The 12,500-nt window shown below is 42.1% G+C and overlaps 1 long non-coding RNA gene across 1 annotated transcript; it reads right to left on the minus strand.

The window, feature by feature from the left end:
- Positions 1-6,611: 6,611 nt before the first annotated feature.
- On the minus strand, positions 6,612-7,494 carry LOC124192318. Its single transcript, XR_006873683.1, has 3 exons — positions 7,304-7,494; positions 7,019-7,135; positions 6,612-6,790 (listed from the first exon to the last, which is right to left on the minus strand). It is a non-coding gene; the product is annotated as an uncharacterized LOC124192318 (long non-coding RNA).
- Between the last annotated feature and the right edge of the window lie 5,006 nt (positions 7,495-12,500).

A 12,500-nucleotide genomic window follows, 5' to 3' on the forward strand; every position in this document is an offset into this window, starting at 1 on the left:
TTTTTTGACAGAAATGGAATGAAAAGAAGAAGAAGAAGAAGAAGAATGTGATGTGACTTTGGCTTCAATGCCGCCTTTTGTGTACCAACCGTATGGGTACGGTTGTTAACTGTGTGACGTTGGGATTCATTTTCTTGTTGGGATATCGCAGCGCATTGTCGGGACCCACTTCTTTTTCGTTCGTTACTTTCAATAAGAGGCTCAAATTGACCGGCAGTCGCCCCGCACGCACTGAGTTCGGAGGACTACCCGGCGCGCCAATTTTCGAAAAAGAATCATAATAAAAAAGGGACGAACAATACAACGTTAATAGAGAGAACAGAAGAAATATCTGCCGAGCAACCAGAAAAAAAAAACCATGTACGAAAAAATATTTGTTCGTGAGAAATTCTGATTTCCCCCTCGGAATAAATGGCGCGATCGGGAGCGAAAAGAAGAACGACGACGACGACCGGCGGTCAAGAAAAGAAAAATATAAATCCGAACGACTTTTTCTTCTAAAAACAAATTGTCGTCCATTTTAATATATTTTTTTGGAGGGGGTAGTAGTCTAGACTCTTTTTCTGTGTCTTGTTCCTCTTATTCTGCGTACCCAGAGGAATCCCACATTCATCTAATAAACGAAGTTGTGCCATTAGCGGACGTCGGCGGTTTTCTCACGCTATTTCTTTCTTTTTTTTTTTTGGTTTTCTTTTTTTCTTTTTTTTTTTTCTTTTCTCTCTCTTCTCAAAGTTGTGATGCAATCAGCATATAATGCACGGCGCTGTGGGCACACACACGGTAGTAGGGGCAGACCCGAATAGGAACCGGCCCGCGTATCTCCACATAGAGCACGGCCGGGGCTATATGTAGGCAAATGCGTCTAACCAAAGTGCCAAGAACTTTGTTGCGACGGAGGCTACTTGTAGCTGGGCATTTCTTTTTTTGGTTTTTCTCTCTTTGTTTTTACTTCTTTTAACTCCCGTCCGTTCCCACACATTCGATCAATGGCCTCCCTCCCCGACTGACCGCAAACTCATTGGGACCCACGGCCCACGACGTCTCAGGTCAGTTCACGCATGGCTATACTATAGTCCCTTTTTTTCTACCTAATCTCTTCTTATATGTACCTGTTCATTGTTTTTCTTTCTTTCCTTTGGGATGAAACTGGAAAATATTATTTCCTTTTTTTATTTTTTATTTTTTTTTATTTTCGCATTATTAGCATAGACGCAGCAATTGTCTTTTGTTTGGGTCGGGGATGCAGAACAGGAAACGTGAAAACAAATAAATTACAGAAAAAAAAGAAAGGAAGTTGAACGTAGACGCAGTTCAACGGGACAAACAAAAAAACAACAAGCAGGTCCCATCCAAAAAATGATATCATGCGCCGCGTTGTTACAATAAATAAAAAAAAAAGATGCGCTTTTCTTTATTGGGTGATTATTATAACTATACCGGCGTCGCTCGTCTGCCTTATATATCCGTTCACGCGCTTGTACATCCCCAGAAAAATATTCACACCGTTTACAAGCTCCATTAGACTTTGGTGTGCCATACCGTCGCACCGTTGGAAAAAAAAACATAGAAGCTAATAAGTAATAACGTCTATCCTCGTCTCGTTTTGTGTTTTTATTAAAAGAAAACAACAACCGGGCCCCGGAGAGTGTATAAGTAGGAGGAGATATGACCATAGCCCGTCCGTCTGCCTTGATATACACACAAGGCCGGTAAAACATATCCAAGTATACACTATATAATGTTTTATGCAAGTGAATGAAGAGAGCCGGTCGACTGCTGCTGGACTTATGGCGAGGTTATTTCGAATACATTTTTTTTTTCTTTTTCCAGAGCTCTCGAACTCATTAAACGTTGACGACATCGCCATCAACGCCAACGCCGCCGCTCTCTCTCTCCCACCGTCGCACCTCCTTCTTCTCCTCTTCCTCGTAAAAGAAAATGAGCAACACACATTTTTTTATTTTAAATCCAGCCGCCAGAAATTTTGTTTAGATTACGTCCGTGTGAGAGACTAGACACATAGAGTATGAGTAGCATAAATGGGTATCAGCTATAGGTGCTGCTTTACCTTGTCACTCTACTACGGAGCATTTGCTGTCTGATATGTCTCGGACGTTCTATTCTGCGGTGATGGACACGAAATTGCGTTTCCCGTACACCTTTTTGAGACGCAGCACGTCGTGTAATTGGCCATATAATACATCGAGATACGGCTGTCTAGAGAGTATTTAGGATACGTGTGTATAGACACGGGACCCTTTTTTTTTCTTGTTTCAGGTGTTGACTCTTGTGTGTCGGCAAATTTCTATACGATAGAGCTCCTTATTATTATTATATTCCCATCGTCCACTTTGCGTTGTTGTTGTGTCGGGCGGTGTCGGTGCCGCATGTCGGATGAATAACGACAGCCACCAGCCAACAGCGGCTGATGTGATAGGGTGTATTATAATACCATTGCGATCCCGCTGCGTTTCGTTTTGGGGATTACGGGATTCGATCAATTCGAGCGATGATGGGAGACCATCACCGCCAAAAGCGCTTGCCAGTCAAGCGCGTATTGTGGCAAGATAAAAATAGATTTTTGTTTGGGCTGTACGGAGATTGGCCATTTTTGTAATTTGACGAGTGGAATCTTATTATACATGCGCCATTTCTTAATTTCAGAATTGGAAATCTTATTTAAGATTAATAAGATTTCCAATTTAGTAAATCTACTATTTAAAAAAAATGAATAATTATTGTTTTTTTAAATACTTGATTTTTTTTGGCGCCGAGTTTGATTTACGTACAACCATAATCCTCGTCTGGGATATTCAAATGTGTAAAAATAACCCAAATGAACCAAAAATACCGAGTACACTTATTCAATTCTGTCTTTATTGACGAAAAAGAGGAGGCCGATAAAGGTGCCGGCGCTCTCTTGTTGTCGCCAGATTAGCGGAGTCATCCAATCGGCCACTCGATGTGACGTCGGCACAGCCAAGTAGCCAACAACATCCATTGATAAGAGGGGCTTATCATACAAGAAAACATCATCCGCACCTATACACACAGCCACTTGACCGTGAGGGTAAACAATCCGTAATCCGCGTGATAAAAAAAAAAACCAACCTACCAACCGGAGTTAGTAAAAATAAGAATTCGGCGGCACCTGTACATACTATAACAAGAACTCGGAATATAAAAACATTAATCACGCGACGCTAGTTTTTTTTTTTCTTTAATTTTAATTTCTTTATTTAATTTATGTGGACGTGAGCAATCGCGAGCGTGCGGGGATTTAGATTCAACTGACTGGTTGCCGTTTTCCACGTCTTTTCGATCTTCTTTTTTAAATCAAATCTCCCGAACGAAAAGCGGCGCGCGGACGTTACGACGAATGCAAAGAAATAACTATATGGTCGTTTTTATTTTATAAACAACACTCTCGGCGGAATTCCCGAAAACTGTTGGCCGTCCAATATAAAACCCAGAGTCGTGATTAATGACCGCCCAATGGACAAATCAAATCTTGATTCGCCCATTTTCTTTTCTTCTTCTGGGAAACTGAGCTATCCTCCGCGCTCAGAAGAATTTCTTTTTTTCTTTCCATATATTCCTGTACTCACCACGAGCCCTGCGTATAAACCTGTGTGTTTTTCACATCACCTGCGCAGAGGAACATTCGTCCAACATCTGCTGGCCAACAGCGGCCAGCAGAGAGTTTGGTCGATGTTAAAAAAAAAATAATAATAATAACGACATCATCAGGAGCAGCACACAGCGGCGATCGAGACAATTTCAACCCAAAATCTCGCCGTGTGGTCCCCCCCGTCAGTTTCCAAAAGCCAAATTCACATTCGAAAATTGAGATGCTGCTGTGGATATAACGAAGCTAAAGTGAAATCACCTTTTGATATCTGCCAGTATAGTATTATAGTAGCTATATTCTCTGCTGCTGTTGTTGTGAACCCTATAGAGTAATAACCTTGTCATTTCCCGTTGTATCAAACGTGTAATTACCTATGCTGCTGCTGCTGTGTATCTCGCCAGACGCAAGTAGCTTATTGTCAGTCGAAAAAAAAGCTAGAGACGTAAAGTGCGGATTCATCTTTGAATGTGACGACAGCAGCGGTCACCGTTGGTCATTCAACACCAGAAGATCTCAAGAGGATCTCAAAGATAATTCCCCAACGTAGAGGACACACTGAGAGGAGATGATGATTCGAAAGCCTCATCATGTCCAGTCCCCACACAATAGCCAACAAGGGTTCCATGTTTTTACTCTGCGTAACGTCACACATTTTCTATCCACTTCCGAGAAAAAAAAATCCCCCCAGACTCCACAGACGTCAGCATCAAGTACAGCCACAACCGAAAAGACGTGGTAGACTCTGTGTGTGCATATGGATACACACACAAGTGTGACAAGGCAATCTGTTTTGATTTTTTTTTCTCTCTCTCTCTCGGCTGCCGCCCGCCACGGGAGGTGCTGGCAAATGTGCACTCGGCTCTTTTCTCTTGATGATGACGTCTGTGAGCTGCTGTTCCTAGGCTTCACCTGACGTATTTTCCCATGCACGTATAGGTCTATACGCGGTGTATTATGCTATTTATAAACCGCGGGATATTCAGACAAATGTGTCCTCGGCAACACAGCGCGGTGCGGCTATAGTATATACATACACTTTTAGAATTGAGTCAAAAGATGTTTGTACAAATAAATTTTGAAATGACCAACAAAAGAGGAAGGAGGACTGTGAAGGCGACATTTCTCTTGTCGAGTTGACGGATTGTCCTCTCTCCATTCACATCCGTCGCGGGTGATTTGAATGCCAACAGGAGGACCAGCCGGGACCCACACAACAACACGCCGGTTGTGTGAAAAGCGAAACGGTGGCAGACGGGAGAAGAAGAAGAAGAAGAGCCGCGACGGTGCGGCCGTTTGTGATTATCACGGTCGTACAATTTACCATCGCAAACAAAACAAGAGGAAGAAGAAGCCGCGCCGACTTTTTTTGAAAAAAGGAGAAAGAAATCGACGACGCTGGGCTGTTCAAAACGGTTAACCGAATCAAACCGTTTCCAATTGGCTCATCAGCAGACACATAACCGACCAAGAAATGAGGAGCGAATAAAAGCCGGGACGATAGACCGAGATAACATCATCACACAAAAACTTTGATGGCGATATTCTCTCAAGAGATTTCCACTGCGGGTAGCTCTCTCTCTCTCCCAGCGTGAGCAGCAAATGTCTAAACTGCAAGAGGGGGGATATAGAGAGTCATTCGAATGTTCCACACATCAGAGATACACGTACAGTAATAGTTGCAGTAAAAAAACGAGTGGGATTTAGTCGCTTTTATCGCCAGAGATGGTATTAGACACCACATCAAGCCGGCACGGCTGTTCCTTCTGTTGACCACCCGTGAGTTATATGTACTGCTGCCGTTGTCTTTTTTCTTCTTTTTCTTTAGCCTATACACGATCGTATATTCCTCGATGACTCTCATCATCATCATCTAGCTTAGAGAGACAATAGCGGCCGGGACGCGCTCTTATACAACCGAGCAAATCGTTCTCGTCCCAAAAGAAACGAATAGACTTTTTTTTTGTTTTGTTTCTTTGGCTGGCGTCTTTATTAGACTGGTCGATGGCGTGCTAATGAGCAATTTACCTTCTCGTCGCTTAAATTTTCCATCCACTTGACTCTCTCTGAATCTTTTTGTGGCTATGGAGTATGGACCTCTTGGGTCTCGCGCTGTAATTCCCGGCATTTTTCGGCAATCGTTCAATAATAAAAAAAAGTTTTTTAGAGAAAAAGAATTTAAATGTAGACGAGATATAACCGCCCGAGTATATGACGTCTATGGTTTCTCTGATTGCGCTGAAATTGCAGAACAAAAGAAAAAAAAAATAGAAAAAAATAAAAGAATAGACGCAAGGAATGTCGACTCCTGCTGTTGCTGGCGCTCAGCTTTTTCTTCTTCTTCCACTTCTCGTTTTCCATATGCAACGCGGGGAGAGAAGAGAGAGAAAAATGACTTGACAGTTGGAAATGAAGGAGAATAAACTTGGTCGACTCGAGTCGTTATTGTCGTTAACTGTTACGTGATACGAGTAGATATGGCGATTAGCGATATGGAAACCTGACAGCCCTTTGTTTTTCACAGTATATAGATACGATACTATCATCATATCTACATAACAGAGGAATGTAATCAAATGGACAAAAATTAATTTATTTTGGCATTCCACCTTTGGTTACCAGGAAGTGCCGGTGTAGCGGCAAGACCCTCTAGGTGGAAAAAAAAATTGTTCAAGTTGCAGTTTGCTTCAAGTGTTTCAAGTTCAAATATTTCTGAATTTGATTGTTGAAACCCACAGACAAAGTTGCGAGGTACGAAAACAAGCCTGATCTGCAGTGGTTCCACACGTGAGCATGAACCCTGACTGAGAAAAACAAAAACAGCAAGATGAAAAAATTTCAGCCAACTGCATGGCCCAGGAATGATCGTATTCCGTACTCCGCAACGATTTAAAATCAACCCCACCAAATGGTCAAAAAGGAAGAATAGAGATGAATTTGTCCTACCTTTAAGCCTGGGAAATACAGCCAGGCTTCCACAGGTGCTCCATCCAGCCACAGAAAAGTTGAATCCACCAGAGGAGGGATAGGTAAAAGGGAGTCCTCGTGAATACACCCACACTCGCATGGGCGTACACGAGAACATTTAAGAAAGGGGAATCGAAGAGATCCTTAACTCGGTCGACACTGGATGTTTCTCCAATTGAAGAGGATGCTGTTTATCTAAATAAAAAATATCAACAATGAGTTACGAGAAATATTTACAGAAACAATAACAAGCAAGGAAAAGTTGAAAATAAGACATTTGTAAACCAGGGGTGAAACCTAATTGTTAATAAACAGGGGAATTGAAGGTTTCCCTGTAATACATTGCATTTGTGCAAGTCATGTACATCATTAAAAAATCTGGCAGGTAACATGCAGGTTGATAAAAGTAACGAAAATTATTACCTAAGTGAGGATGCTGTGATTGTTGCTGATGACAGGAGGCCATCAGTCAAATCATATGACTGGACTTCCAACACAAGCAAAACTTTGCTGTTACGATGGCTGGCTCAGGCCTGAATTCTGCACAGAGGAAAATGTTACATTTAGTGCAAATAACAAACTGCAATGCATCGACAAGGGGATAAATAATGCTAGTCAGGAAGTTACAATTCACATTCTTGAAACAAGTTTAACTCTTCTATTTAAGCCCATCTAGTCGGTCATCCCATTTTCATTGTGAGAATTTACCCGCCAAACAACATGGAGTGGAGAGCATGGAAAGCTGCGACACCAAAGTTGACATGACGATGACCACATTTTTGTAACTTTATTTTCGTGCATCCATGTTCTAAAAAGTGATCGTTCCGTTTTTAATTGGAATGTTAGTTTTATCGTTGTCTGTGGTCTCATTGTCGAACTGGTCGAACTGGTCGAACTTGTTTAACAGTATTACGGTAACGAAATCTTCGAAAATCTGATGAGCAGACGACACTAATATTCTAATTAGCAATACTTAAGATATCGATTAGAATTCATTAAAAATCGACCCCTTCCCTAAATCAAAACCGCAAAAAACGATAAAAAAGCGATTTAATCGCTCAACATCTTGGAACCCAAGTGGGAATTAATTTTATTCTCTTTTTTGCCCAAATGTTGTCGTGCAACTTTATTACTACAAAATTTGCGCTGTGATGATTCAATGAAGACAAATTTTAGCCGGGAGATTTCAATTTCTCAACAGCAGATGTGATTTCGAGGTACTGATGACGTGCAAAAATTCCCTTGTGAAGAAAGCAAAGAAAAAATAACCCTTTTTTTTTGGCGCATTGATAATAACCATGTGTGTCCAGTCCGGTGGGTGTGTACTGCTATAGTCTTGTTTCATGCATGTTAGTATACAGCACATACGTATAGTTATTCAGCATGTTTCTTTCTTCTTTATATTATTTGCTGTTATCTGCGCTGTCCAGTCAAGCGACTCTATCCCAGCCAAAAATTCCTGGGCGGAGGGGCGCGCTTGCTGGACTATACGGAACATCTATCGTACGCGTACATCTCTGGCCGGACGGATTCGCAAGTATGAATATGAGATTTTCAACGGTGACTCCCCAAAAATAAAGTAAAAACCGCAGACGGATTACCATAAGTGCAGTCTGTAAAAAGTGACCGGTGCGCGAGAGTTTTGCTGTACATTTCTTATGCGTTTCCTTTTTTATTTAATATTATTGTATTACGGAATGGGAAATATTTTGGGTGAAAAATAAAAACGAAAAAAAAATGATTATCTCGCACTGATACATCACGTCAAATTATTTTGATAGCAAGAGGGAAATATAAGAAGAAGAAGACCCAGAAGAAAACAATTCTGATTTTTTATTTTATAAGACGCCATGGGAAAATCGGACGCCTGGGAAAATAAGACAACAATTTTCTTTGGCTGGCCTATTCTGGTTGTGTCCAGTGTGTGTGTGTGTGTGTGTACACACCATATCCCGTTTGTTTGTAACTTGCTGGGCCAGCGAAATAATCCAGCCTTTTTGGACAGTGGTCGTCGACCAAAAAGCCAAGAGAAAGAGAGAGGGGAAATAATAAATAGATATTTAATAAATGGTACGGTAGACGAAGGGAAGTGTGTGTGTGTGTACATACGTATGTAAGTTATGTCCTTTTTTTTCGGTTTGCGTTCTGGCGGCCAGTGATTGATCTATTCTCCCATCGCCCTGACTTGATAAATAGACGAATCAATCAGTTTTTATTTTTTTTTAACCATTGCGGTCTTTCTATTTCTTTTTTCTCACTTGATTCTCTTTCTTCTTTATCTTCTTATGGCCGTAATAATCCGACACGCAGAATTGAAAGAATTCCCCGGTCGCTGTAGCACGGAAACTTCCTCGAGCGCCATTTTTCATATCTATCTCACCCAAGCAAAAATGTTATCAGAGGCAAAAAACTATACTATTATTTATAATAGAATTCTTTCCAATCGCACCCTTCATCTTCCTGTGGCATTTATCAGATTGTTCAAAGCTGCACCGATTCATTCAGCAATTTGAGCCAAAATCCGACGTTTTGGAACGCTGATGGAACCGACAGATAATATAAACGTGCCTATAAAAGTCGTCACATGACAACGGGAAAATCGGCCATTTGAAGCGAAAAAAAAACGGCAATCGCACAAAAGAGATCGCCAAGGTTCGCATCGCGAATCGCGGGAATCGAAAACCTTTTTTTGGGTTGGATTTCCCGGATTCCGGAATTGTTGCGGTTGTCAAATCATTGCCAAACCGCTCGCGGATGGCCGGCAGAGCTCATCACTCACCGCCAAACGTCAGTTCTAAATAGGACGCGGAGTCTATCCTGATATAACTTTCCCTTTTTCTTCACCCGATTGGTTATTGTGCCGCTGTGACCGACGAGGATATGTGTACTTATGGGAATCTATGGCGACAGATATTGAGGTTCACTGGCCCACCTTTCTCATCGCTTGGCTCCTTCGACTATTGATAAATAATAACTGGCTTTTTGATGGTTAAAAAGAAACTGTATCGATATCGGGAGGGAGGATCGTGAGTTTGTGTACTGAAAACCTCAAAACTTCTTTTATTTTTTGGGGGGAAAAGGGGTTTTTCCCTTGGCTTCTTGATTCGATGCTGCCATTATTATCGCGACCGACCATTACCCATTTGAATGAACACCCGCAAAAGCGTTTTTTGGTTTCCACTCGGTGATGGCTAGCTAGATATGGCGTCCCACATTTCAACCCCTCAAGTTAATGACGAAGGATTTTTATGCTGCCGTATATTCGAAATGAAAAGACAAAAAGAAACGGAAGATGACGACGGCGGCTGGGCAGTGATGCGCAAAGCAGAGGCCAGTAAAAATAAAAACACACAAGAAAAATAGAAATAATAATAACCAAAAGTAAAAAAACGGACGGAAGGAAACAAAACAGAATTTCCCATGCCGCGATATTACATAAAAAGGAAGGAAAAGAAATGGATATAAAACTATAGTCGACTCTCCCGAGGTCCAGAGGTGTCCAAAGTCGCCGCGCGGTCACTAATCAGAAAATAAAAAAATTTTGGGAAACAACGAAAAAATAAATGAAGGAAAAATAGTATTTCTAAAGAAGAAAAAGAAAAAAAAAACAAAGCAATGACCGTCGAACCACCACATACAAGTCGCCGCCTTGTGTAACGCACCAGTGACACACAGCACAGACAAACTTCTCTCTTTTGTACTGGAACTAATTCGCTGGTAATGGACGCGATCCGAGCGTGCTGCCTAGCTGCCCTCATCATCCAACCAGCCAACAACTAGAACCAAACTTTTTGGCTTATTCCCTATATAGTTGTATTAGCTTCTTTTTCCCAATTGTCTCCGGTAGTCTTTTTTTTCTCTCCTAATTTACGGACTTTTATAGCACCAAAGTGCACCACCGTTGACATGTGAATGAATTACTGGGCCAATTGAATCATCCAAGCTTTTTTTCTTTTTTAAGAATAATGCACCGGTCACAAGCCAGTGACTTTTGCTTCTTGTTTGATATAATGTGCAGACCGTAAAGTATAGCCAAGTCTACATCACTCGATTGTGTGTGGGAGACGTCCGCTATATCACGCGGGATATATAAGAGTCTCCCTCCTCAAAAGAAAAAACCCGAACCCAATGTCTATTCCCGGCTTCTTTCAGCTGCGTCTTCAAGTCATTTCATCCAGCAGCGGCGCAGCAGTTGGGGTTAGGAAGTCGTCGAGGCGCGTCGCGACGCCACACCGTCATGTTAGTAACGAGGAGGCGGGCGACTTGATGACTTTTAACGGTGGGCGACGTCGGTCGGTCGGTCGGTCGCCGTCGATGTCATAACGCGTCCCGAGAAGAGGAGGCGGATGTGGCGTTTCAACAATCAAGAAAAAGAAAAAAAGAACTTTTTTTTTGCTTTTTGTCGTTTTGTGTCGCAAGTGCTGCACGATGTCTCCCACGTTCTCCACTTGCGCCATCTTTTTCCAACTGCCGGACCAGCAAGAAATACTCTACGGTCTTATTGTCTCACTGTGTTGTTGTAGCCAGTGAATTTATCATGACTAGAGTTGTTCGGCAATGGCTATAGGAATCATCAACCCGCTCCGCCGAGTGTGAACTGCCGAAAGAAAAGTCAAGTTCCGCCGACTACATTTACCCAGAAGCGCGGCCAGCAAATCGGCATCGCGTGAATCAGACGAATAAGATAAACGTCCAAGGCATATACACTAGCAACCAGCAGCCAAAGTCCCGGGCCGGCACACGAATAATCTAATACAAGAAAGAAATAAAAAGGCTCATAATATAACATTCGATGGATAATATCCGCCCACCGATCGTCCCGTCCAAATTGAGTCGGCATCCTACCATGGCCACAAGCGCAAGCAGCCGCTTGAACGTTTTCTTTTCTGTATAGATATTCTCTTTCCGTTACGATCGGTCGGGGCCTTTTAAATATATTTTTGTGTGTTTCTCGTTTTCTGGCCGCCACGCAACACGTCCCTTATAATAATAACAAACGCGCAAGACACACGTTGACTTTAGGCTGCCAAACTGTAAAAAAAAGAGAAATGAACGAATTGGTCAACGCTTGATGGTGGACGTTTCGATCGACTGTTCTCACGCGAGCCAAGGGAAGCCTCCCTCTTTTCTTCTTATTTTTCCTTTCAAAAAAAAAGATAACCTGTTGTTATTTAGTTTTGGAGATAGCTCCTTGTTTCTATATCGTCGGAGTAGCTAATTCGTCCTCTCCTCCCCATCCGAGTGTGTCTGTGTCGTGCGAGAGGAGCGCCGCGTGAGCGCCAGTGATTGATTCGATCCATAAATCTAGATCGCCTTGTGTTGGTATAAGAAGACGAAAGAGAAAAGCCAACAAATATAGGAGGGACGACGACGATGAAGCGAGCGGAGCCCATCAATATTTATTTGAAAGAACAGCAGCCAGCAGCGCAAAGAAAACAAACAAGCAGCAACAAAAAATGAACGAAATAAAACTATAATAGCAATTTTCTCTAGAGTTGGTTATTACGTATCTGATTATTTGGCTACTCTCCTTTTTTTCTTTATGTGCAAAGTCGTTTCTCGCTCGCGCAACTTCTCATCAGCTGAGACAACACACAACCGTCCAGTTATTTTGAATGCGCTAAAAGATTTGTTGTTTCTTCTAGCGACGAAAGCCGCAAAGTCAAAAGGAATAGGGAGAGAAGGTCGTTGGGTCTATAATACGATCGACACACGTGTGCGCATCTCTATCGCCACGGTGGGTATATATATGTAATGGACAGCCCGATGGAAGTGAATCGAGAGCTTGTGATATTATACGACGCGCATTTAATGGGCGCAAAAAAAAAAAGAATTTCCCCGATGAACCGCAATTTGGTGAAGAGCAAACACACACACACACACAGCAGCAGTGTGTGTGCAAGGA

The sequence above is a fragment of the Daphnia pulex genome, chromosome 4 (genome assembly GCF_021134715.1).
Source record: "Daphnia pulex isolate KAP4 chromosome 4, ASM2113471v1".
In the NCBI taxonomy this organism is placed as follows: Eukaryota; Metazoa; Arthropoda; class Branchiopoda; order Diplostraca; family Daphniidae; genus Daphnia; species Daphnia pulex.